General features: G+C 45.5%; 1 protein-coding gene across 1 annotated transcript in view; it reads left to right on the forward strand.

Annotated features, from left to right (window-relative positions):
- The first annotated feature begins 9,373 nt into the window (after positions 1–9,373).
- Socs5 (suppressor of cytokine signaling 5) overlaps positions 9,374–27,571 on the forward strand; it is a 28,962-nt gene continuing 10,764 nt past the window's right edge. The window contains exon 1 of the mRNA XM_021186428.2: positions 9,374–9,649. The gene's annotated coding sequence lies outside the window, so the exon portion shown is untranslated. The remainder of the gene's footprint in view (positions 9,650–27,571) is intronic.

Consider the following 27,571-nt stretch of genomic DNA (forward strand, 5'->3'; position numbering starts at 1 on the left):
CCAGGTTATTTATTGTTTACATACATACCAGGTTATTTATTGTTTACATACATACCAGGTTATTTATTGTTTACATACATACCAGGTTATTTATTTATTGCAGGATTGTTTGTAATAAACAGAAAAGACTGGAAACAATCCAAGTGGTCATCAATAGGGGATGGTTCAATAAACTACAGCCTATCCTGTAGGGTAATACTATACAGCTGTTGAAAGAATGAGGAAGTTGTGTTCCAACAGACAGGAGAAATCTCACAGTTGCAATGCTAGAGGGAAAAGCAGGTGCAGATACGGGAATGCAACCTGCTACTTCTCATGTCGGAAGAGAAGAGAAAATATACACAAGAAGTGCTTGCATTTGCAGAAACATGGAAAATACACAAAGGAACAACCTAAACAGCTATCTCAACCCATAGGGGTGAGGAGAACTGAGTAAGAGGAGAGGGGAGGGGAGGAGAGACTACACTATACCGTTCTGTTCTGATTCCTGACATATGAGAATATTGGTTGAATCCACACCAAACAGAAAAAAAAAAAAAAGCTTAAGAGAAATCATTCAAGAGGTATAAGGTAATTTTATAAAAGGTATAGATGCTCTTAATTTAAAAAAAAAATCAAATCAATGATCCAAGGTATATTGTTGGTAGGAGCCAAGCAGCAGCTGCTGGAGATGTCTACCCATACTGGCGCTCATTCTCCACAGCTGTACACTCCGTTCTTTCCAATATCTTCAGTCTCTTGGATATTTTTTATATTGCTCTTTTCCTCTTTTCAAGTCAACCGATCAGTCAGAGATTGTGGAACATGCTGATTTCAATGTGAGTTCAAGGCAGCTTGAGCCACACAGGGGAAGCTATTTTATTTTATTTTTATTTATTATTTTTTTAAGATTTATTTATTTAATGTAAGTACACTGTAGCAGTCTTCAGACACTCCAGAAGAGGGCGCCAGATCTCATTATGGATGGTTGCGAGCCACCATGTGGTTGCTGGGATTTGAACTCTGGACCTTCGGAAGAGCAGTCGGGTGCTCTTACCCACTGAGCCATCTCACCAGCCCGGGGAAGCTATTTTATAAAAGATCAAACCAAACACATAGGTGAAGACATCATTTCTTCTAAGGTGTGACTTTCTGCATATAATAATAAATGCTGAGAGTTTGATATCTTGTCCAGAAGTGAGGCTCTTGGCCACTTCAATATATATACCAGGGGTCCTGGTGCTACACACCAACTTGTGCACAACCTGTGCTTGAATATTCTACAGACGTGACAAGACTATATTTTCTTTCCCATAATAGGGCAAGGGCTGTGCCTTGTTCATGTTTTATAATCTCAGAACCTGCCATGGAGCTGTTACTCAGTAGACTGAATATTTACCAAGTTACTTATATTTGGTAGCTTCCCCTTGTCATCACTGAATCCATCAGTGAAATTGCTCAGTTCTATCTGAAAAGATCTCTTAGACATTGTCTTTTCCAATTTGTCTTCATCACTGCCACCCTGGTCCAGATTCTTAGCATCTGTAGCCTGCACCAAAGCAACTGGACTTCTTCCTGATCCTCTGCCCCATGAACGCATTCCCTAAAATCACTTAAAAGCGATGTAGAAAACAAGTAATTGTACCCTAATATCTAAGTCCTACCATACTCCTGGTTAAAACTCTCCAAAGGAGAATGGTTGCATTTAGAGCAAGATTTAAACTCTTCACTCAGACCCTCAACGCGTCACAGTGGCCTCATCCAGTCTTTGTAATTCTACCAATACTCTGGCTTCTTCCTTGTGTTCTTGCCTTGGGGCTTGTCAGTGCCTTTGCCTTTGCCTGGGATACCCTTGGAGCTGTGTGTTGTGCGCTTCCTTCTGACCAAACGCATCTCCTCAGGGAGCCTTACCCTGACCACTCCAGGTACACCGGTGTTCTGAGCTATTTGTAGCACCTTTTAACTCTGCGGATCAGAATCTTTACTGCTTTGGATTTGTTATCCTAGTCATACCTGTGCTGTGTTAATCTTGCTCATCTTTGTATGCTCTGGTGCCTAGAACAGGCCCACAGATAATGGCTTTGAAAAATTGAATAAAAAAAAAGGTTTCTAAAATAAATTATGAATATTCATTTCATTTGCTCTGAGAACTTTATGTGACTAATTATAAAGCCAAGAACTGATTATAAAAAGGGCAGAGCCTATCAGAGTGGCTTCTGAAGAAACAGTATAGAGACCACATAAAGAGAGCTAACTGAGGTAACAATTGGGAAAATATGCCTCAAAAAAATAAGTAAGTAAATTCTGCCACAAGCTAGTCTACAGAGCAGGCAATAAGTTAGCAGAAGGGGATAGAAAATGTTCAGATGTTGGGTTTTCACTAGAGCTGCTCAAAATCCATTAGGAGACAGATCTCTAGCTACCATTGTTTTAATGCCCATTCTCCAAGTGAAAGAACCAAGATTTGGAGGTGTTTCTGACTTGGGCTGGAGAACACAGCAGATAAGCACCGATTTTCCACCAAGGTCTCCTGCTCTCTTTCGGCAGTGACATGATACACACAGGCTCAGCGTTCTGGGAAAGAACAAATGCTAGAGGGGACTGTCTCCAGGGCATAGGGCAGTGCTCTGGGAAAGAACCCATTAGAGAGGACCATCTGTGGGGCACAGGGCAAAGGCTTCACCAAGGGAAGGTCCTTTCATTGGGGCTGTAAGAAAACAGTTTTCAAGCAAAGGAGGCAAAATTAAGGTAAAAATGTAATGATAAACAAAAAAGGGGAGAACATATACATCTAAGAGAGAAGTAGGGATGTCCAGAAGGGGCGATTGCCCAGAAGGGGCAAGGCTGAAAAAAACAAACAAAACAGTGCTATTTTACAGACAGTTGGGCAGCCGTGAAAACAGGAGATTGAAACAGACAGATCTGGGTTTTCTAAAGAAAATGACAGTGGCAGATTGGTGGGCGAATCAGAGCATGAAAAAAGGAGTTGGTTAGCAGCTTCATGCAATTGTGCAAATGAGCTAGCTCAGAGAAGACGGGAGAAACCGAAGACAGAACGTTTGCATGCACGGCACTCACATATGGACTCTGGTGGTGGAAGACAGACAGGAGAAAAATTCTTGAAACACACACACTCACACACACATATACACTTACACAAGTACAGATGCACACGTACTCCACACACACATTCACATATATACATACTCACACATATATACACATACATACTCTACACACATTCACACACATATACACATATACACATACACTCACATACCCACTCACACACACTCTACACACACTCACAAGTACACATGCACACATACTCCACACACATTCACATACATACACACTCACATACACACATGCACACTCATACATACACACATTCACATACATACACACTCACATACACACATGCACACTCATACATACACACATACACACACTGCACACTCACATACACTCACACACATACACACATGCACACTCACATACATACATTCATACACACACATTACACATATATACAAACACACTCACACACATACACACACACGCACACTCGCATACATACATTCATACACACACATTACACACTCGTATATACATACACACTCACACACATACACACACATGCACACTCACATACATACCCATGCACACACACACACTCCACATACATACAGTCACACACATAGTACACATATACACACATACACAGAGGGATGGGGAGAATATGACCTGGTCGATGACAAACTACTCTGGGAGGAAAGCAGCAGCAGGAAGGGGCGTTTAGCTGTACCTAAGGGAAAGCGTTTGCCATTGGATTGGTTTGGTTTGAGCACCTGTTTGTAACTTCCAGGAAGACAGCTGAAACACATATGAAAATGAAATCTAGGTTTTGAAGTAAGGTAGAGGCTGAATGGAGATCTAGATTTTGGAGACATTTAAATACAGTTGGAGGGAGGGGAGGTTGTAGCATCTAGAGCCCACGCCTAGCATAGACGGGACCCTGGATTTGATCCCAAGAATCTATATGTATATTCACATATTATATATGATGCTGAATTAAAATTCTTGCTGCCAATGGGCATAGAGCCTTTTCTGAGAGAGACGAAAATGCTTGATTTCTTTATAATGATGGTGGTTACAAAGGGATGTATATATTTCAAAACAGAACAAACTAGTACATTTAAAATGAGTGTTCTATAGAATTTTAAATCCCCGAAAAGAAGCACTAAAAATAGCTGAAGTGGAATTCCTCATAAGATATAGCAAGTACTAAATAAATTATTTTATTAGTCATTAATCAACTGATTTAGAAAAACCAGGAAACTGCTGTGTAGACACCAGCTACAAACATCTTTTGCAAGTCTGCCCTAGTTCTGGTTGCCTCAGAAGCCAAGGCTGGATGCACCACTTGCCCAGCCATTCGGGAAATTCTGCAGTGGGGGAACTTATTCCTACTCATCCTGCTCCATCCTTGACCCACCCTTCCTCAGCTCACGCCTTCGCCCAGCATCTTACTGTTGACTTTCCCTTTGGAGCAGCCGAGACAATGAAGGTACTTGAAGAACATAGCATGACTCATCTCTGAGTAACAACAGAAACCTCTTCATATTGATTGATTTTAGGCTGATGGCCAGCACAGCGTCCTCATTTGGCACCGTTCCCCCAACAGCACTTCCGAACCGTCCTTCCAGTGCTCAGCTTAAAATCTACTTTGTACAGGAAACCATTTTTAAGTTGATAGAAAGAGGTGAAATCTGATACTTCCATTCAGCTGCCGGTATGGAGAAGTCACTTTGAGTAATCACCAACTTTTTGAGTTTCTTTTGGAATCTCAGCTCTGTCATTTACTAAGTCTTTGTGACCTTGAAGGAAGTAGGGATGTGAAAGCTATCCCAGAGGGTGCTGCAGATGGAGTCAGCTACCGTGAGTGCAAATACCAAGCACAGCACCGAGGAGGAGCTCGCTGCACACATTGGGGAGGAGCTCACTGCACACAAGGAGGAGGAGGAGCTCACTGCACACATGGGGGAGGAGCTCACTGCACACATTGGGGAGGAGCTCACTGCACACAAGGAGGAGGAGCTCACTGTACACATGGGGGAGGAGCTCACTGCACACATGGGGGAGGAGCTCACTGCACACAAGGAGGAGGAGCTCACTGTACACATGGGGGAGGAGCTCAGTGCACACATGGGGGAGGAGCTCACTGCACACAAGGAGGAGGAGCTCACTGCACACATCGGGGAGGAGCTCACAGCACACATGGGGGAGGAGCTCACAGCACACATGGGGGAGGAGCTCGCTGCACACATTGGGGAGGAGCTCACTGAACACAAGGAGGAGGAGGAGCTCACTGTACACATGGGGGAGGAGCTCACTGCACACATGGGGGAGGAGCTCACTGCACACATGGGGGAGGAGCTCACAGCACACATTGGGGAGGAGCTCACTGTACACGTGGAGGAGGAGCTCACTGCACACGCGGCTGTGCTTTCCGGGCATCCCTTCTTTGTACCCCTCGCAAGCCCTCACAAATCCCACACGCTCTCAGGAGATTTGGAGAATGATGTTCAGGAAGTGTACAGGTCAAGGATAAAGTTGGAAAAGATTTATGCAATAAATATGCAGATGAGAAGAAACCGTTCTCGGGAGATGTAGAAAAATGAATTAGATTCAGGGGTGGTGGCAAAGGTCTGTCTTTGTATTTCCTTTCTCCATTCATTCAAAATTGGAGCTCCCCAAGAGGAAGGGACAGAAGTTCTCATCTCGTTGAGTGTGGAGCTGCAAAGCCCTGTGCCAATACACCTGGTATTTATTCATGCCAGCTGGTAGAGGAGCTCAGTTCTCAGTGTTTTACTACTGTGGTTTCCTGGGCTGGGCAGCTGGGTGCCTAATAATGATAAAAACCATAATAATACTTCATAATTATGCACTGCCCTCTGCCAGACTTGGATTTAATTACAAAGGCTATGATGGAACTGGCAACAGCTTGTTCCCTGTTGGGGTGCAATACCCAAGGGCTTGGAAACACAAAGTGAAGTGGCCACTGAGACCTCCTGCAGGGCCTGTCCTGGCAATGCACCCACAGTTCTTCGGGTTTGAGGCTCGCCATGTGAAACAAAGGGTACTTCTAAATTGTTCACGTGTGCTTGGCACTGCCGAGTAAGGCGTACACACGAAGCAAATGCTGTCATGCATGGAGTACAACATCATGGAATTCTAGGTCTAGAAGGTACCAAACCAGGTGAGTCCGTTCATTCATCATCCTGTCTTCTAAACATCCCCACGACCACAGTCAGCTAGGTGAGCCTTGCCTTCTGCATTGGGCTAGGGCCGCTCTTGTGGTAGCCTGACTCAAGCATCAGGGGACTCACGATTCAATGAACACTCACGGTGAGCATCTATTCTGAGCCAAGGCACTGTGCAGGCACAGAGATGGATAGCATTACCCCTGCTGGACATGGTGGCTCATAGCTGTAATCTCCGCACTCAAGAGGATGAGACAGGAAGACCAGCATGAGTTTTAGGGCTACAGAGTGGCTAACAAACAAACTCTTCAGTGTCCCCTGTGATTCTGATCCGAGGCAAGAACAGCTTACCATCTATGTGGAGGATTCTCACTTCGGCACCAGAGATAGAAACAGGACACACTCTGAGCAGATGAAGGAGAACAACCCAAGAGCAGGTGAGAACCAGGGCAGCCCCCTCTGAGGAGAAGCAAGAGGCAGGCAGGGCACCTGCAGTGAGAAGCCCAGGAACAACTCAGAGGTCCTGCTAGCTTCTCCTGTTTTGGTTTTTGGAACGCATGTCACTCCTGGCTTACCTAGTTATTAATTTACTCGCATATGGTTTGTGTTGCCCCATCAGCAACCTTGTCAGTTTTGTTGACCATTACATCTTGAGCTAATACTAAAATGCTCAATAAATATTGGCCTAATGATTAAATGGCACAAGGGAGGAAGTGAAGGTGGCAAAATGGAGAGACGGCGCTTAGCTCATACAGTCAGTGGTCAGTGTGACACCATGAGAAGTGTGTCGGTCAGGTTACGGCACTGCAATGATGAGCGTAGGAAGGCTAGCTGCCTTTCTTATAGAGAGACTAACAAGTCCACTGCCCAGGGGATGCATGGCCAAGAGGGGCTGGGCCCTCCTACAACAATGAGCAACCAAGAAAATGCTGACAGACACATCCAAGAGCCAAGCTGATCAAGGTAGTCCTCCATCTGAGCTTCCCTTCAGATAATGCTGAGGTGTGTCAGCCTAACAGCTAAAGCTCACTAGAAGAGGGCAGGGCCTGCAGAACAAAACTGCTCACATCCTACACAGGAAGTGAAGCAAAAGGATGAGGGCCTCACAACTCACTATAACCCCCCTCCATGACCTAGAGCTTCCCACTAGCCTCTCTGTCTTTTAAAGGGTACACCACCTTCATGCCAAGGACCAAGAGTAATTCATAGGCCTGTGAAGAACATCCCAGGTCCAAATTTTAGCACATAGGGAGATGCTGGAGCAGTAAGAAAGTGGAGAGAGGCTTGTTCTCTGGTTCCAAGAGCTCTGGAGAGAAAGCTAATGTGGTACTATAAAACAATACAAGGAACAGAAGAGGAGAAGGCTTGGGGAAGTTCGGAAGGTATGTGTTCCAACGTGGAACTTACTCCAATAGACAAGTAGAGTGGCTAAAAGCTGCTTAGGAATGCAAATCTGGCCCTCACTGACCGGAAGACCGGATGTCCATCTGTGATTCTATCTGAATGGCTAGATCAGCTCCTGTGCACTGTGTGCCTTCCAAATAAGAGGGCTGAGGGCCAGACCCTGCGACTCTCAAGGAGTCAAAGAGAACAGACAGTTGAAAAATAACTGAGAAAGCAATCTGAGGGTGTACAATGTTAAGAAAGGTAGGGTGGGGCTGAAAAGAGTCTAAGAAAAGCCTTCAAGAAAAAGGTAGTCTGCCGTCCCCACTGCAAAGCATTAAAGACTAAAGGCGGTCAAAAATCTCAATATTCAGCAGGTTGAAGTAGGAGCACCGTTAGCTAGAAGCCAGCTTGGGCTACATATTGCGTTCCGAATCATGCTAGGCTATACAGTGAGACTGTTTCAAACAAACCGGACTAAGGTGTGACCCTATGTGTATGCCGCTGATAGAAGGACCACTTTGGGGAGATTCGCAGGGAGAAACAGACTGTATTTGAATCATGAAGTAAGCAAGTCTTTTTATCTGAGCACCGGAAAGTTGTATGTCTAAGAAGTGGCCGGTTAGCTTACGAGTGGTAACCACGGTTCTACACTTGATCTTAGTCAAAAGGCCAAGAAGCGGTGGTAACCAGGGTTCTACAGGGAGGGCTGAGGAGTCTCGCGGGTATCACAACCCCCCATTCACTTCTCCGTCCTTGCAGTCATTTCCATGGCCGGGGAGATCCACATAAAATGCAAGCAAAGAGAGGAAGCGACAACACCCCTCCCCTCGTGTATGACTCATCTTCGTGGCAGCTGAGAGCCTGGATAGGAAGAGTTGAAGTCAATGAGGTGCCCGGTTTCCCGTTGAATATTGGAATTGGGTGACTCGGATGGCTCCATGCTGAAGGGAGCTAGGGAGACTCATTCACATTTTTTCCCTACCCGGCACTCGCAACCTCCATTCAGCATTTTCCCCTTGGTCTCCCTAACGGAGCCCAAAGGAACAAAGCTACTCCCCACCCACACCTCGGGTTGACCTTCCACCCGAGCGCCCACCCCTAGCCCGTTCCACGGCCACGTGACCCTCTCCAGCCTCCTAGCCTCCCGGGCCTCTCCCCCTCCCCTCCAGCCCGAACCCGCTTGGCCCCGCCCACCCCGCCCACGTGTCAGCCTCTCTCCCACCTGACTGGCTCCTCCCTCTTCGGCCGAACCCGGCCGCTTGTCTCAGCTGCCCGACTCCAAAATGGCAGCCGCGCACAGCACGCACCAGCGCGGCCGGACCTCCTTAACTCGCCGGCCTCCCCTCTCTAGCTCCCAGCCTCCCTCCTCCGGCCTTCACCTACCCGCCTCTGGATTGGCCGCCGGGAGTCCCGCCCACCTGGAGCCCCGCCTGCCATTGGTCACGGTAGGCTGCCCTTCAGAGAGGCGTGGCCCAGCCCGCCCCCCACCCCGGGAGGTATTTTCCATTCCGGTGGGGGGCTGGGGGGGCGGGGGGAGGGGAGAGGGTGACGAGGGGGAGGCGGCCGGGAAGGGGTGGGGGCTGGCGGGGGCATCCGGCCGAGCTGGGGTCCCCGGGCTCCGTCCGGAGGAAGCGAGGCTGCGCCGCCGGCCGGGCAGGAGCGGAGGACGGGACGCGCGGGCGGTCGCGCTCGCCCTCGCCCTGTCGCTGACTGCGCTGCCCCGGCCCATCCTTGCCTGGCCGCAGGTGCCCTGGATGAGGCCGCCGCGCGTGTCCCGGCCGCTGAGTGTCCCCCGCGGTCGCCCGGCGCCTGCCCTCAAGCGGCCGCCTCTCCTTGCCCGGGTCCCCGTTTTCTCCCGGCGCAGTCCTCCTCCGGCGGGCGCCTCCGCACCTCGGCGCAGGCGGCACGGCCCTCGGGCCGGGATGGATCCGCCGGGAAGAGGAAGACAAGCCGGGGCGTTGAGCCCCTGCGCACGGTGCCGCCGCGCGTAGTGGGAGCTTACTCGCAGTAGGCTCTCGGTACGTCTCGGAGGAATTGCTTTTCGGTGGGAGTCGGGACACCTAAGGGGAAGAAGGGGTCGTCTGGGGCCGATAGGAGGGCATTCGTCCTCGGGGTCGTGGTGGGTCGAGACTGGGTGGGGGAGGTCGTCGGTGCCCACTGCCAAGGGTAGACGGGGTCCAGGCAGGTCACCTAAGAGCTCCATAGCTCCGACCTGAGGGTCCTCAAGGTCGACGATAAAAGGTCTACCGGGACGTGAAGGAAGGAGCCGGGGAGCGTGGATGCGGGAAAAGACTGGAGCATCTCTGGGGGGTTTAACCTGGGGTGGTTATTACAGGATGCGGAGGCGGCCGCAAGGAAGACCCCGCTCCAAGTCCTTGAGCTTTTAATAAATGGTTCTTTGGTGCTGGGGCTTGGGCATTCGAGTAGCTGAAGCGGAGTGAGTTTGTGGAGAGGGAGTTGCATTGACAGAAGGATGCTGAGGAACAACGTGAATACACTTGGTTTGGTTCTCAACTTTGAAGGCTATGGGGGTCAGTCACGAGATTTTTGGCATTTTTTTTTTTTTTGGCGTTGCAAGCAAAAGGTGGCTGGCTGCTGGACTTCGTCAGTGGTCCTTTACTTTTAATTGTATGTATATATTTGATGGGGTTGGGCAGTTACCAGTTCTCCTGGACATTCTTCCAACTACACCTTGACATTCTTACAGCAGCTTCTCACCTACACCGGAGGCCTGCTCCTTTCAAAGTTAACACTGGGCTAGACTGTTCTATTACGATGTACTGACATTTATCCTAGAAGACGATTAAGTCATGCTTGCTTTTAACTGTTTCTTTACAGGGCCGTGTAAAATTGAACTACATGTTCTATAGAAGTTTAAAAATGGTTTCTCTTTAAGGAATGAAAGGAAAAAGATGCTGGTGTTAGAAGGCTCTGCTAAAATGAGCTCCAGTGTTCTAACAGTTAGGAATTTAGTTAAATGCAATAGTCTCGGATTCATAGTCCCTTTTTGAGACCGGCCTAGCAACGGAAGGAAGACACAGCAGGAAGCGGTGACTGTTGTCTGGAGTTCACCTTTGTCATTGTCCTGCAGGGATATTACCTTTTTCATGTCTGTGGACTAGAAAGAGTAAGCTGAGAATTGCACAGCTAGTCTGTAGTCTCTTGTTAAAGTCACACCTGTATTACTAATTTCATACATTTGTGGAGTTCCCTATGGCTTACAAAATGAAAACTCACTTGATTAGGGAGTCCTTAACATTTAGGGGGAAAAAAAAATCTGAAGGCTACTTTGCTGGCTAATTCAAACATTTCTGCAAAAAAAGTGCTAATATTTTTAATGGGTCTTCCCAGTTCTTGAAAAAGTAGTGGGTAATTATATATTTTTCTTCTTATTGTCCTTGAATTTTACCGTTTGTCCTTAGGGAGAATGTACTGGCATACAAAACAGCAGCTTAAAATATTGAAACATAACACCTTTTGACATTATAATGGCTTCTGCATGATTCACCTTGAGACTCATCTCTGGCGAGCCAGCAGTGGTGGGCTTTCCCTTCCTCTTCAGTTGCGAGTGGGCTGGCTGTCTCCTATGGTGGGCCTAGAGCACAACAGTTTACTGGCTGCGAAGTAATGGTGATAACTTTCACAAAAAGAGAAGGAGAGGCCGATGAGTCATTTCTTTCCGAGCTGGAAGAGTAGAAGGTAGAGATGGCTATCCTGTGGATCGGGAATCAAGGCCCAGAGCTTCTGAAGGGACTGAGTTGCTGGTTGCTTTGGAGCAGGATTGGAGGGCCTGACCCTAGCTAGAGTGGCGTCCACCTATTCTTCTATTTTACCCCATCCATAATGACTGTTTCTGAAGACTGCTCGTGCCAGCGATAAATGATTTTCGGCTTATTTGTGATACTGTTCCTTTGTAATGAAGGGGAACTTTGAATGCTTTATGCAAGAAGTGATACAAAACTGCATAAGCTTTTATTTGATGTTAAGGACAATTATTAGCATTATTAGTGGAAATGCTAAGTTTCTTTTCATTGCAAGGAGAGAAAACTGTCATCCGGGTTAAAATATTGCATGAGCATCTTAGATGAAGCAAGTGTTCTATTTTGGGCTAAAATTAATTGAGGCTTTTAGAATGCAAAAGGGTTTTTGTATTTTAAGTGAATTGTGTGAGAATTATTTTCTAATTGTGGGGTTTTCTTATGTCGAAGAAGATTTCAGTTCCTCTAAAAGGAAGTAGACTTACATAATTATGAAAATATAATTTATGCCATAGTTGTAACAGAGACAGGAGTTGTATTTCAGCCACTTAACTTGCAGCTGCCCTGGTTGGGTGTGGTGCCCAAGTAATCAATACTCACAGCCCTTGGGAGGCAGAGGCAGGAGAGGTGCTAGTTAAGGGGCAGCCAAGGGCTACAGAGTAAAATCCTGTCTCAAAAGAAAAGACAAAGGAAATAGCTACCTTAAGGCATGTTGGTGAGGATTAACTGTGCCTAGCACATAGAGAGGGCACAATAAATACTAGACATTATTTTCTGTGTTCCATTAGGTTTAATTATGATGTATACCTTTTTTTTTTTTTTCTCCTTGGTGCTAATGCTTTCTTTCAGGCTAGAAAAACAAAACAAAACAAAACAAAAAAAAACCAAACCCCTGGATGAGTACACAAATCAAACCATCACTACCTGACTGGACATTTAGTGGAGAGGGCAGGCTTACGGTTTTTCTCTGCCTCGGCTTACCTTAGACTTTAATTAGATCTCCATATCAAGTTAATGTGTCCATTTCTTTGAATGGTGGGGGACATTTAAGCAGTGCCACCCCAAAGGTGCTCCTTTGGCATGTTTCTGGATGGTTCCTCCACGTGCACACAGAGAGCAGCTGTGAGAAGCTGTCCTTGTGTGTAGGGGAACATGTAAAGAAATCTGTTGGTGAAATAAACAGTTACTACAGCTTCCTTAAGGCCCCGTTATCTCCTATCTGGATCTATGAGAGGATGGCTAAATCCCAACGACTGCAGAGTGTCACATACTCTGAAGATGTTACATAGCTTTGGGGGCTCTTCTTGGAGGTCCTTTCTATCTGTGTGAGACAACAGTCTTTGTTCTGAAAGGCATCCCCCTTCCACCCTCCCAGAACCTAGTACCCTCCGCCCCAGTTTCTCAAGCCCCTCTTCCTTCTGTCCTGTCCCCACTGCTGACTAGAATCTCCAGCCTCAGGCGTGCTTGGCCAGCCCTCCACCAGTGAGTTAAGTTTTCCTTCTGGCCCTTTCTTGAGCCTCATCTTTTCTGTGGCACCCATGCATGCAGGTTCTAAGTGTGTGCCATTCCTCTGCTCATCTGTCTTTTGTTTTATTTATTTATTTATTTATTTATTTATTTATTTAAATAGACTCCAGTACTAAACCTTAGGTCTGGGAGGAGAATACTCTTTCTCCAGTATCTCCAAGAAACCCTCCTTCCAGGTTCATTATTCCAGATTGAAAGAGTGCTTCTTTGTCGGTGTTCTGGAGAAAGCCCAGAGTTCTAGAGCTTTCTAAGTGAGCTTAGGTAAGGGGGGAAGAGTTTAGAAGGCCTGTTCCTGACTGCAACTACCTTCTGCTAACTGAACAATAGACGAATCATTGAATCACCCTGTTGTCTGTTAATTTCTCATCAACATTCTACATATTTACTGTATGTGTGTAAGCATGTGCGTTGCTTAGAGGACACCTGGTAGGACTCGGGACTTGTCACCTACTGTGTAGGTTCTGGGAGTGGAGCCCAAGTTGTCAGGCTTGGTACCACCAAGTGCCATTAACTGCTGAGCCATGTATCCTTATTAATTGAGGTTTTTTTTTGTTTTGTTTTTTTTTTTTAAGCTTTCCTCATTAAACTGCTAAAACTGCTAGGTTTTAGCAATTTGCGTAGCTCCAACTTTAAAAAATAAAGTTCTTTTACTTTTGCCGTCACTCAGGTCCAGCTAGTATTATGACCTTGTGGTTTGGCAGATGTGACAGGTGGGGCAGTGAATAGCTATTGTTAGCAGGCCAGAGAGTCAGTCACCTGGAACCATCGGGAGTTCCTAGGGTTAGAGTTGTCTTTCACTTTTATAGAGTTTTAATGTTTGAGAAGTGACCAGCTCCTAATCTCTTGTTTATTGTAAAGATGATAATTTTATCACAGTTTAGGTCATTTGTTGGATTCCTGACTTAATGGGATTCTATAGAAACAAAACAGGTGTTCTTTGGGTTTGTTGCATATTCACGTATTCTAATTACATGAATACATTGATTAGTTAAATATGATTTTAGAAGGCATCAAAAATACATTAAAGTAAAACAGGCACCCTTCAGTTTTCCCCCCACTAGGTTGGAGAGAGAGAGAGTATGTCTGTGTGTTGTGTGTCATTGAGCATGGTCTGTCACTCAGGGTGCATGGCTGAGCAGACCTTCCGTGATGCTTCCTCAGCTTCAGTGAGGTTGTTAGAGAATGCATGGAGCCGGAGAAAGCCTAGTGAGTTCTTCATCTGCGCTGGCCAGGTGTTTTCTTTGTTAGGAAAAAGGGGTCTTTGGGTCTGGTTAGGGCAGGACAGGTCTTGGAGGGTAATTAGGCTAGACTATCGGCCCGTGTCAATGGTGGGTAAGTTTTACTTGGGTAATTTAAGTGAAAATTAGTCGCCTGCTTTGAAGAACAATTCAAATAAATGATTGGAAAGAGACCATAATGACACGGTTCCATGTCTACACATTCGTATATGCGTTTCAATACTGTGGGGAACCAAAATACGCCACCCCAAAATATACTTCCTTGGCATATTTAGAAAGACTGTCGACACTGGAATAGTTTTAAAGAGCTGTCTTTTTTGTAGAAGAAATTTCCATCTATAAAGTAAATCTGCCCTAGTAAACAGTGCTGCACTCGAGGCTTCTGGGAGCCTCCCTTATCTCCTTAAGGAGGATCCAGGAAAGATCATATCCGGAAGAGAGATTAGAGGACTACAGCTCCCTCAGACAGATCGCCCCAGGCGGTCACCTATTCTTTTGAGGGCAGCACCTTAGAGTCTGTCTGCCTAAGGACACAAGCAGTTATCAGTTGTACATTCTCATTGCTCCACTGCAGCCCCACAGGGTTGGTTGCCACCTCCTCCCCAAGCCCTTTTGTTCCCTTGCTTTAAGGATATTATGTAAACATCAATCCAGGGGCCTTCTCTGCTACACTTTGTCTTAGGCCTGTAGTCTGCTCTTTTAAGCCACAGGTCCCTCATCTGTAGATTCAACCTTGCATTGGAAAACACTGTGGGAAAAAGTCTACCCTGTACTGGATAGGTATGGAGTGTTCTTCCCGTTGCTTGCTCTCTGACCGTCCAGAGTAACAGCCATTGGCACTGCTTTCCCTTTATTAGTGTATACAGCAGCTGGGAATGTAGCTCAGGTATTGTAGAGTGTTTGCTTAGCATGCATGCAAAATGGTGGATCCCCAGCACTGCATATAAATAGGGTGTGGGAAGACAATAGGTTCAAGGTCATCTTCAGCTATGTAAAGGTCAAAGCCAGCCTAAGGGACATATGAGACCCTGCCTAAGAAAAAAAAAAGAAAAGAAAAGAAAAACCAGGAGAATGCATATAGATTATATGCAAATGCTATGCCATTTCACATAAGGAGCATCTACACACTCTGAGTGGGGTGGGGGTGGGGGTCCTGGGAACTGATCCTCCCCCGGTTGTTTTAGATCTAAAGGATCTCTAAGCATCACATAGAACATCAGGCTGTTTACAGGGAGACTGCAGTCTAGCTTACCCTTCATTTAGATCAGTAGAAGGATCAGTTTCAGTTCACATTTTTTAAGTGATTTAATAGACTGGCTATGGAAGTTGCCAGTATAGAGCCAGTGACATCCGTGTGCCATTCCCGGTGGTTAAGTCCGGCAGCAAGGAGGGACTTAGGAACACCCCTTGGTGGGTTTTCATGTAGCCTGGGGAGCATACATTTGGATGAAGATACTCCAAATTCTGTTTCTAGGACCTGACTTGTAACCCAGGAAGGGGATCCAGAAGTTACATAGATGGCTTCCTTGAAGGCATTTATTACAGTTGCTGTTGGACCAGAAAGTCCAATTATATATCAAGAGTTGTTGGGCATGGTTCTGGAAACAGAGGTGGTATTGTGCATAACAATAATTATCAAGAGGTTTCCATTTCTTTAGCTAATATTCTACAGCTCTTCTTTCCCTTCATTTGCTAACAATTCTGAAAGGTGGGTGGCATTATCCAATTTACACAGAGGAATTGACTCAAGCACATTAAGTGACTTTCCCAAGACAGCTATTATGTGGTGGATTTGGGATCAAGTCTCAAGTCTTTTGATCATTAATCCTTAGGATACTAAAAACATCTCTTAATAGATTAATTTAAGGCTTATGGGGTACTTTTAATGCCTTGCCTAGAGAGTGTATATAGATATTGTGAGAGGATTGTAGACAGGGTTTAAATTATTCCCTCCCCCAACCCCGTGTGAGTGTGTGTGTATGTGTGTGTGTATGTGTGAGTGAGTGTGTGTGTATGTGTATATGTGTGTGTGTTTGTATGTGTGTGAGTGAGTGTGTGTGTGTATAGCTTCAGGTTGCTCTGATGACTCTTTAACTTAGTCTGGCCTTGAACTCAGGAAATCTTCCTGCCTCAGGCTCCCTACTGTTTTATTTTTAAGTACCTGGCAGGATAGGCCTGTAATCCTAACATTCAAAGGCTGAGGCAAGATCATTACAAATGTGACTCCAGCCTGAGGGCTACATAGCTAGCCATAGAAAACCTTTGCTCAGAAAGAAGGGGGAGCTGGAAGGATGGCCCAATGGTTAAGTTCACTGGCTATTCTTCTAGAGGACCCAGGTTCAGTTCTCAGCACCCACATGACAGCTCACAACCATGTATAACTCCAGTCTTAGGGAATCTGATGCCCTCTTCTGGCTTCTATGGGCACCAGGGACACACGTAGTATATAGACAGATATGCAGGCAAAACAAAATTTTTAAAGTTAAAAATTTTTAAAAAGGAAAAATTCTTTTCAAGAAAAACTAGAGATGGTTTGCTGTGTAGTTTTGCCCTTTAAAGTTGGTAGGTCGATCTTGGCCACCCATAAAATGCTGCTTTGGTTGACTATGAAATTGTGAACCTTAATGATTGTGACCAAGGAGAATGTTATTTGGTAGGGAAGACACCGAATAGGAGGACTGTCTCTGGGTCACCGGAGTAGTGAGTATAGCAGGGCAAATGTTAGGGTTGCACTGGGACAGGCAGAAGACGCTCCGACTGAAGAGGGGCTTGAGTGGAGCAGGTAGAGAGAGAGGGAGGCAAGGGGATTATTTCAGCACGTTAGAGGAGCCACTGAGCCTTAGAATAGTCTCAAAGCTGAGAGCAACCACCGGAAAGGACCAGGGCAGCTCTCACTGTACCTGGTCTCTTACGTGTGCACGTGCATGCTGTGTGTGTGGAAATGATTCAAATGGCGCGCATGTGAGAGTGCTGGGTAAGAAACCCTGATGCCCTTGGGCAGGAGCCGGGTGGGGGTTAAAGGAGCAAACACCTGGGGATGGGGACGCTTTGGAGATCACAGTCCAGGAGACAGATGGGGAAAGAATTGAATTACGCGCTCATAGAAGGTCACAAAAATGTCTGTAAGGTCTGTAAGGTAGCAATGGTAAGGAGGTGGGAGGAGGAGCCAGCGTGGAGTCTCCTCTTAGTGGATGCAGATGGCGCTAACACAGCTGGGAGAGGAGCTAATTGCGAGTTGGCTGCGTTGTCTGATTGTTTCTTCACTCATTATTTCTGCACAGGGTTAGCTAATGGCTTTAAATAGTAGAAGGGAGCTCGTAAAAATAAAATAAGCCAGCCTGAGTTACTATTTATTCTGTATTATTAAAAATGAAAGGGCACAGTGTGCTTAAGGAGATGGGTAAATTTTGAGCTTCCTAAATGAGAATAAGAAAATGAAGACCTTAGACTTGATCCAAGGTGGAGCAGGAATATAGTACAGTATTAGAGTTTGGGGTTTTATCTGGCTATGCGCATTGGAAAGTAAGGCTGTTTGCCTTTTTAAAAATATGGCCATAGAGGTAATAAATATAATATTCTGGAGGGAAGGAGAGTGTAGACCTTACTTACCAGTGACCACATATGACAAGATGCATGAGGGAATTCGGTGACCCTATCTGACCTCTCACTAGGACATTGCAACTGAGGATGTCATTGAAGACTGCCTTTGTGTAAGAAAGATTATCTGATAGCCTGAGTCAAGGAATTTGTGATGGAATGGAAATGACACCTGGGTTGTGAGAAGTATAGGAAATCGTCTCTAGACTTGGGTTAGCTGGGGTGGTAGAAATTGAGCACAAGCTAGCCAGCTTGGCAGAAGAGTTCCACATGTAAACTCCAGAGTGGGGAGTGTTGGGTTTGCATGTCCACAGATGATTTTTAAGTAAGTCATGACACGACCAGTATACCAGTTAGCATGTAAGTCTCCATCAAGAGTCTGGTCTTGTTTATAGATACAATTGGGAAAGCATTTAGTTTGTTGCTGAAAAATTGGTAGTAGGGCAAATACTACGTATAGTTTCTGAATGTATTCAGAACAAAAAAGTCCTAGCACTTGAATTCACAACTATAAATTTTTTTTTTTAAAAGTTAGAAAAAAATTTTTTTCAAGACAGGGTTTCTCTGTGTAGTCCTGGCTGTCTTGGAACTCACTCTGTAGACCAGGCTGGCCTTGAACTCAGAGATCCGCCTGCCTCTGCCTCCCAAGTGTTAGTATTAAAGGTGTGCGCCACCACTCACTGCCCAGCCTTTTTTTTTTTTTTGTAAAGAATTATTTGTTTATTTTATGTATATAAGTACTCTGTAGCCGTCTTCAGACACACCAGAAGAGGGCATCAGATCTCATTACAGATGGTTGTGAGCCACCATGTGGTTGCTGGGAACTGAACTCAGGACTTTTGGAAGAGCAGTCAGTGCTCTTAACCTCCGAGCCATCTCTCCAGCCCCTCAACCGCCTCCTAACGGTGCCATCTGGAGATGAGGGCCATTGAGGACATTCATAATCCAAACTAAAGCAGTTTGAGTTGGGGTTCTGTGAGAAATAAGAATGGGTAGACAGCTAGGAACCAAAGCTTGGATTTGAGGCTCCCAGGAGCAACTTAGTAGAAAGCTGAAGTGAACAGGATGAGAATGTAACAGCAGCTTAGCACTCAGCTGACAGCTGTTTCTTCTGTCTGTGAGACAGCACTGATTGGCTATGTGCAGTTTAAAGCCCAGGCCTGTCCTTCATTTTGTTACTATATATCTCTATAACAGTGAATCTTAAAATTTCATGGACTTGAGAGTTTTATGGGTCTCAAAATTCTGGTTTAGTAAGTTCATAGAGGGCCAGGTGAGTCTAACACACACTTCAGAGTCTGGAAAGAACCATTCTTAAGGATGGACAGATAGTAAGAAGACAGAATTACAAGGTTTTGTTTGTTTGGTTGGTTGGTTTTTTGTTTGGTTGGTTGGTTGGTTGGTTTTTTTTTTTTTTTTTTTTTTTTTTTCGAGACAGGGTTTCTCTGTGTAGTCCTAGCTGTCCTGGAACTCTCTCTGTAGACCAGGCTGAGCTCGAACTCAGAAATCCGCTTGTCTCTGCCTCCCAAGTGCTGGGATTAAAGGCATGCGCCACCACGCCTGGCCAGAATTACAAGTTTTGGTCATTGTTTTCATTAAAAAAAAAAATCAGAAGTATAGTATACATGCAATAAAGTACAAACATGCTAAGTATACTTTTTAAATTTTTTTTTTGACCCCTTTGCCTCCACTTCCCACGGCCAGGCATCACGGGTCTGAGCCACAGTGCCCAGCCTCAGTTCCATACTCTCTTGACGCTTTTTATATCCATATAATTAACAATTTCCATCAATCCCGAAAGATTCCTTGTGCTTGTTCCATTCTTGTTTTCTCTTTTCTACATACCTGCAGCCAGTGTTCTGCTTCCCCCCAATATAAGGCAAGTCTCAAAGCTGCAGAGGGTGGCTCAGGATAAAGATCTTGCTGTACAAGCATGCGGGCCGGAGTTTAGACCCCTAACATCTATGTAGAAAGCCAGGTAGGACTGCGTGATCGGCCAGTGTAGATGAGAGGGCAGGCATGGGGTCAACCAGAGACCCTGTCTCAGAAAAGAGGGTGAAGAGCAGTAGAAGAGGCCTGATCACACATGATGTGCACACACAGGCGCCTGTGATGCACACCTCATACACACCACATGTGATGTATGTGCACAGGCGCCTGTGATGCACACCTCATACATACCACATGTGATATGTGTGCACAGGCACCTGTGATGTACACCTCATACACACCACATGTGATATGTGTGCACAGGCGCCTGTGATGCACACCCCATACATACCACATGTGATGTGTGTGCACAGGCGCCTGTGCCTGCCCACACATACACACTACTAAGACTAGTTGTGCTGTTGTAGAGTTTAGTGAAGGGAGTGGTAGGCTGCAGTGAACACTTTTGATATCTTTTCTTAGGGCTCCCTTTGCTCTTTAGGGAATAGTTAGAAGTACAGCTGTCCTTGACATAGAGTTTCTGAGGTGGATTTGCCACTTGACAGTCTATGCTTGTTAACTTCTCAGCTTGATTGGCTCAAGAAAGGCCCAAGAGAATAGAAAGCTCATCTCAAGAGAGAACAGTTTAAGGGCTGCATGCCCACCCTGCATGTGGGTAGCCGTACCCCTAGCTTCTGGGTCTAAAAAGAGGACAGTGTGGGTTACCTCCTGGGGCAAAACTTTCTCTGATGGGTGACTTGTGATGATGGCATTGGCTGTATGTCCTATTCTCCATATTCTGGCCACGGTGGAGTGGAACCTCGAAAGCAATGATCTAAAGTAAATGTGTCCCCTTAACACAGTGGCTCTCAACCTTCCTGATGCTCTGGCCCTTTAATAGAGCTTCTCATCTAGTGGTGATTCCCCAACCAGAAAATTATCTCTGTTGCTGTTTCATAACTGCTATTTTGCTACTGTTATGAATCACAATGTAAATATCTGTGTTTCCCATGGTCTTAAGTGACCCCACAGAGGGATTGACCCATGGTTGAGAAACACTGCCTTAAGGTGTTTTCCCTGGGTATGTTGTTAAGGGCACAGGAAACTGATGGACATACCCTCCCTCAGAGAGTTGTTTACATCAGGCCTTCCCCACTGGTCTAGCTGCCATGTTGGGGTCGCTCATTGTGGTTTGAACTTCACTTTCCTGGCAGTTATTGATAATTGAGTACTCTGTTGTATGCTCATGGGTCATCTGCTTGTTATCATTTGTGAAGCACGTGTTCAAAACAGCCAACTGTCTGTTTGCTGAGTTTTAGTGTTTCTTTCTGTCTGTGGTGCCTATTCATGATGTTGTCTTCTGTTGTATTTGTACTTTCTTGTATGCTAGTTTCCTGGGTACTCCATAGCAATGGAGGGTATAGATCTCTGTTTATTTAGATCTAATTTCTTGAGCAGTACTGTATACTTTTCTGTAGAAAGTGTTTTCAAAAAGTTTGTAAGATTTTTACCTTCATATCCATATTTCTCAACTTTTCTCAGAGTCTCTTGTGCTCTGCCCTGCAGCTTGTGGCTGCACGATTCTTCCTGTGTCTGACCCTAGCATCTTAAGCATATGGACCTGGAAAGTCACTTTAGTGACTCAGATTCCTATACTTGCAATGTATAGAACATCTTAGAAATCTAGAGAATGTGAATATTGAGAAAGATAAAAGAATATAGTTGATGGACAAATGGACTCTAGGGTGGCACCATTCATCCACCCATTCAAAAATGGCTGTAATGTGAATGTTCTAGAATACATTTTCTTTAGCTGTTGCAGACCTGGAAACTTAACTGTGCCTGGAAAAATAGGTTTTTAGTTTAAACAAACATAGAGAAGACTAATATAGAAGGCATCTAATTTTTACATTTTATTAAGATTAGATGGTGTCAAAGAGTGACAGTTTAGTATCTGCCAGAGACCACAGCTCATTCCCGTCCTCAAGGTTGGAGACAGTGGTTTAGTTTTCTCTATCGGTAGACTTTGTGAAGGGCCATGTAGTTGCAGGAGAGTTGTTTAGTATCTTGAGCTTCTATTTTCATCAGAATACTGACGAGACCCAGCTACTGTGTAGACTCTTACTTATTTGGATGGCACTGGGGTTGAGTGTGTCTTGTGACATCCCAGGTGTGAAGTGTGTTCCCACAGAGCTGTCCCTGTCCCTGTTTTACTCACTCACAAACAGGATTTCACTTCATTGCCTAGGGTGGACTTGAACCTCTGCTGTAGCCCAGGCAGGCCTTGAGCTCATGATCCTCCTGCCTCAGCTTCCAAGTAGGACTCTAGGCCTGTATCATTAGGTCACTTATCTCATAAGACTGCGGTGAGGACTAACTAGAATCATTCAAGTCATTCCAGTAAAGCAAATGTTGGCTTTGCCCTTGACTGCTCTTCAGTGATTGTTCAGATTGTTTGTTTTCTGAAGGTGGGAAGGGATGTGTTAGGTGTCTAGGGGAGGTAAGAGCTGGGAGCGGGGAGCCGGGGATGACCAAGGTATGTTGTGTACGCGTATGAAATCTGCATCTTACAAGACTGTTTTCTTCTACTTAGAAGGCTCAGGTCTGAAGCGGGAAGCTGATCTTTTAGTACAGACACTGCTGGCACCCGTGGATGTGAGAGAGCTAGTGCTGCTTGATTCTTGTGACTGATTTCTGGGGTGGAGTAAAGAACTGTAACCCTGCTTTCCATGGGCTGAGAAAGAACTCTGTTAGTATTTATCAAGAATTTTTGTTTTAAAGTTTTGTTACCTCCAAATATAGACCATCTCCTTAGGATACTTTTTCAAAAGGAAATATTTAAAGTACAATGAAAAAAAGAACAGTGGAGATAAAACCATCTGCATTAACAGCTTTCTAGAAGTTTCTATTACCGTGTCTCCCAATTACAGCCTCTGAAGATAAACAAAGATACAGTTGAAATCATAATGATGGCTACCCCAGTGTCCCATCTGAAAGTCAAGGGATGGAATTGGGGCAGGAACACAGCAGTACGGTTCACAAGAGGACAGATCCTGTTTTAAGAGGTTGATCAGTTCTGTCATGAAGGCACATTCCCGTTCCTTCCAAATACAGTGTTTCCCACGGCACTGAAGGGAAACGGCAGCTGCAGCTTTAATGGCTTCGCTGTTATAGAAACTTCTCTGACATTAACGAGAAGGGTTTTTATACGGTAGGTGAGTAGATTAACTTCATTCCTTTTCTTTCAGATGGAAGCTTATTGACAGTAATTATTGGAAGCTTGATTATCACGAATTTGCCTCCTGCCTAGGGAGTTGTGGATGGGGGCGCTCTCTGGCAGGCACCTAGAGCAAAAGAGCATTCAGTTTCTCTTCCTAAAAAGTCCGATCAGGAACCGGCTATTCAGACCCAACGCATTCTCTGCAGTGTAAGTAGGGATCTGAGGCAGCTTTCTCATTGGTCAGTCGGACAGAACTTGAGTTGTAGCTCAGTAGCCACCCACATATCTATCACATTATATCAGCAGTGATATAATCAGAAATCTGAGCCAAGACCAGACCAGAAGACCCGGGCTCCAATGCCCTTTCTTTGTTTGCCATATACAACCTGGATGTAGTTTTCTATATCTCACCTGGTGTTGTAGGTTATTAAAAACAGTATAAGATTGTCCTTCCTTTTGGAATATATTTTTCTGTAGAGGTGAATTTGAGGTCTCCAAAATGATCTGAAAAGAAAAGAATGAATTGCGATATTAATTGTAAGTTCTTTTAGAAAATCAGTACACAGACACCAGAGCATGATGTAGGTGTGAAAATAAAGTATGTGGGAGAGAGAACGACTGGAGCGAATCGTAGGACGGCAGTCAGTGATAGGGACACGAGGTGCGGCGCTGTTCCACATTCTCAGAGAAGATGGTCTGCGAGGACTGAGGGCGCTCGGTGCACGGGTGCTGGAGAAATCCAAGAAAGTGGCAAAGACTCCACAAGGCAGCCAAAGTGGAGAGAGACAGACGGGGCTAGGGGGGAGGCTGTTGGATAAGGTGGTGGTAAGTGGAGGAAAAGTCAAATTCTCCCAAAACTTGGCGGTTGCTAGGGACTCAAGGATGTAATTGAGATCCCGCTGAGAAGCCGGATACTCAGTCCTAAAAAACAGAGTGCAGAGCGCTCTGCATGAGGCAGAGGGGCGGGGCGTATGTAAAAACTGCCTAGACCAAAGTTTCCCTTGGGGGACTCGGTAGACCCGCAGCCCCGTGAGTAAATTGAGTAGTTCCTTCGTGGTGCAGGCAGGAGGACTGAGTCAGGATCCCTGGCACCCATATAAAAAACGGGGTGTCGGACCACGTACCTGTGTCTGCAGTACGGGGGAGGCAGAGACAGGAGGCTTCCTAAGGCTTGCCGACTGCCGTTCTAACCTAATTTTAGAGAAGCGAAGGGTCAGTGAGAGACATTTCAAAGCGTAAGGCAGGATAGTTAAGGGCAATAACTGGAGTGGAATTCTGATTTCTTGACATAGCTAGGAATATGTAGAATGGGTACAACAACATTCATGTTGTTGATTATAGAATAACATCTTAGAGTGCACAAATGTAGGATCAAGTGTCCAGAATTAGAGACTTTCTGCTTTTATTTAGAGCAGGGTCTTAGAGCTTGCACTCTGCCCCGGGCTGTACCCGCAGTTGGTGTTATCCAGCATCGCATCCGTTCATGTTCTCCTGGAACTAGTTCATCTGTAAACATGTCTGTATACAAGGCGATGCTCTTGCTGTCACTGGCCAGTTCCCTTGCTGCTAGCCCCCAGGGCTTCCGGAGACTGAGGTTCACAGCGATGGAACCTGAACCTGTCATTACTCTTGCCACTGATTGGCCACCGCATCTGACCTGTCCGGTGTCGAGGACTCAAATGCCACCCGCTTTCTCCTTGGAAAGTTTTAATGTTTCTTTTATTTATTCTGCATTTTACACATAACTGTGGGTTTATAATATAAAATTAACTTGGTATTATCTAAGATCTACTTCTGTTTTAAATAGCACATTTTTCCAATTTGAAAATTAATACTCATCAAATCAAATGTTTAGAAATTAAGAAAATTAATTTACAATTAAAAATAATAAAATTACAATAATCAAAAACTATGCAGAGATCATCTCCGTGGTAGTGTTCCTTATCTATAAGTTTTTCGATACTTTAAATCTATTTTTATGCCAGGTACATAAATGTTTTGCCTGCATGTTTGTGTACCACATGTGTCCCTGGTGTTTGGAGGCCAGAAGGCATCAGAATCCCTAGCTAGGATTATTGATATTTGTGAGCTGACAGATGGATGCTGGGAAATGAACCTGGGGAAGGGCAAGGCCTGCCAGAGCCGTCTGTGCTATGTGAGCCATGGGTGCCAGAGCCATGGGTGCTATGTGTACCATGTGTGTCAGAGCCACGTGTGCCATGTGTACCACGTGTGCCAGAGCCATGTGTGCCATGCATGTCAGAGCCATAGGTGTCATGCATACTAATGTGTGCCAGAGCCATGGGTGCTATGTGTACCATGTGTGTCAGAGCCACAGGTGCCATGTGTACCAAGTGTGCCAGAGCCGTGGATGCTATGTGTGCCATGCCCGGCTGGCTAGAGTGTATTCAGCCTCACTGACTACTCATGCTGGCCTCAGACTTTAAACTCCTCCTCTATTGGTCAGCCAGCACTCACAGAATCATGAAGTCTTCTAATCATCGTGTTCTTTCTTTCTAATGCATTTCTTTCCCCATCATATGGAGATGTCTTCTGTCTCTGATGTTTACAATCATAAATTTAAACTTTTTATTTTTTTTAATTTATTTTTTTAAATATTTTTATTAGGTATTTTCCTCATTTACATTTCCAATGCTATCCCAAAAGTCCCCCATACCCTCCCCCCAACTCCCCTACCCACCCACTCCCACTTTTTGGCTCTGGCCTTCCCCTGTACTAAGCCATATGAAGTTTGCACAACCAATGGGCCTCTATTTCCACTGATGGCTGACTAGGCCATCTTTTGATACATATGCAGCTAGAGACAAGAGCTCCGGGGTACTGGTTAGTTCATAATGTTGTTCCACCTATAGGGTTGCAGATCCCTTTAGCTCCTTGGGTACTTTCTCTAGCTACTCCATTAGGGGCCCTGTGATCCATGGAATAGCTGACTGTGAGCATCCACTTCTGTGTTTGCTAGGCCCCGGCATAGTCTCACAAGAGACAGCTATATCTGGGTCCTTTCAGCAAAATCTTGCTAGTGTATGCAATGGTGTCAGCGTTTGGAGGCTGATTATGGGATGGATCCCCAGATATGGCAGTCTCTAGATGGTCCATCCTCTCTTTTTATTTTTTAAAGCAAGATCTTACCGTGTGGTTCGGTTGAACTGATGCTTGCCTGCTGCCTGCTGACTGTACAGGGTGAGCGGCCGTGCTCGGCTTGTCACCACTTTTTTTAGTGGCAGATTTGTGTATGGTTGGTTGGTTGCTTGCTTTGTTTTGTTTTCTCTGTGAAGCCCTGGCTGTCCTGGAACTCGCTCCGTGGACCAGGCTGGCAGAGGCTTGGTGGGTCTCTTGATTTCAAACCCATCCTCATCTGCAGAGCAAGGGCTACCTACGTAGTCTTGGGGGGGGGGATTTTTTTTTCCATTGCTTCTCAGCATTTGATGGATCAAGTTTTGTTTCTGTTAACAAAGGTTTTTGATGATCCCGTATCAGAATCAGATAGTTGCCTGGTGATGCATAAAACAAAGGAAGGGGTTTGACTCGGGGTTTGTATCTGTAACCTTAGCTAGTCTGCTTCTGCACGTGGTGTAAATGAATCTAAAACATCTAATTTTCCTTTGACCTTCCCAGTCCCTTCCTCCGTCAGCTCTCTGCTCTTATGGTGGGAGAGCGGCTAGATGACTAGGAAGACGTAAGAAAGGCACCACCCCCAGTGCTTTCTTGCTGCGATTTATTGCAAGTGAAGTTATTAGCCGCTACTTCTTTCTCCTTAGAACTAGAATTTGGGCTGGAAGAGTGTTACCCCCACGTCTGTAGATGCGAGGTAAATGCGTCCTAAGCCATTTTAGATAAAGAGTAAAGGGGAAAGCATCGCCGTCAGAAGCGCTTGAGGTCTTAGCCGTGTCTTTTGTGATTAGATGTGACACTTTAGGTTGCTGGCATTATGGAGAGAGGAAACAGTCCTGCGAGTGGATACTCACGGTATTCTGTATGGGTTAGCAGTCAGGTGCGACGAGCTCAGGGGTTCCCCACGAGACTCTTTTCTGGACTCAAGATACCCACCAAGTTCTTTAAGGAAAAGTTACTTGCTTTGCCGTTCGGCTGGTTTGTTTCTTAACCGCCCTTTGCTAGTATGCGGGGCCCTGGGGGTGAGGTTGGTGTCGTATGCCCTAGGATGAGTGACCTGATTATAGTGACTGATGGTACCACTGAGTGCATGTAGATCCGGTGCTCGGTGAAAGGACTTGAGTTACCTCCCTGCATATGGAAGACCACGGCAGGAGAAGCTCAGCATAATCCCTGCAGATACCCAGCAGCCTTTGCTTTGGATACCCAGCAGCCTTTGCTTTGGATACCCAGCAGCCTTTGCTTTGGATACCCAGCAGCCTCTGCTCCTAACACCCCATCTCCTCTTGTACGTCAGAAGCACCACTGTAGAACCCCGAGCTACTTGTATCATGTTATCCTGGTAACATGAGGTGGTAATTGTTCCTATTTTTAGATGGCAAGGTTGAGACATCTCACACGGCTAATGAATGCTTGAATATGACACTGGGACCAGCTAAATCCAAAGCATGTGTTCCTTGTGTTAGAGCCTAGCAGCGAGATAAGAAACATTTCAGTGACTGGCATGCTTATTAGTCTATTACACAAGATACTTTACCA

The sequence above is a fragment of the Mus caroli genome, chromosome 17 (assembly GCF_900094665.2).
Source record: "Mus caroli chromosome 17, CAROLI_EIJ_v1.1, whole genome shotgun sequence".
NCBI lineage: Eukaryota > Metazoa > Chordata > Mammalia > Rodentia > Muridae > Mus > Mus caroli.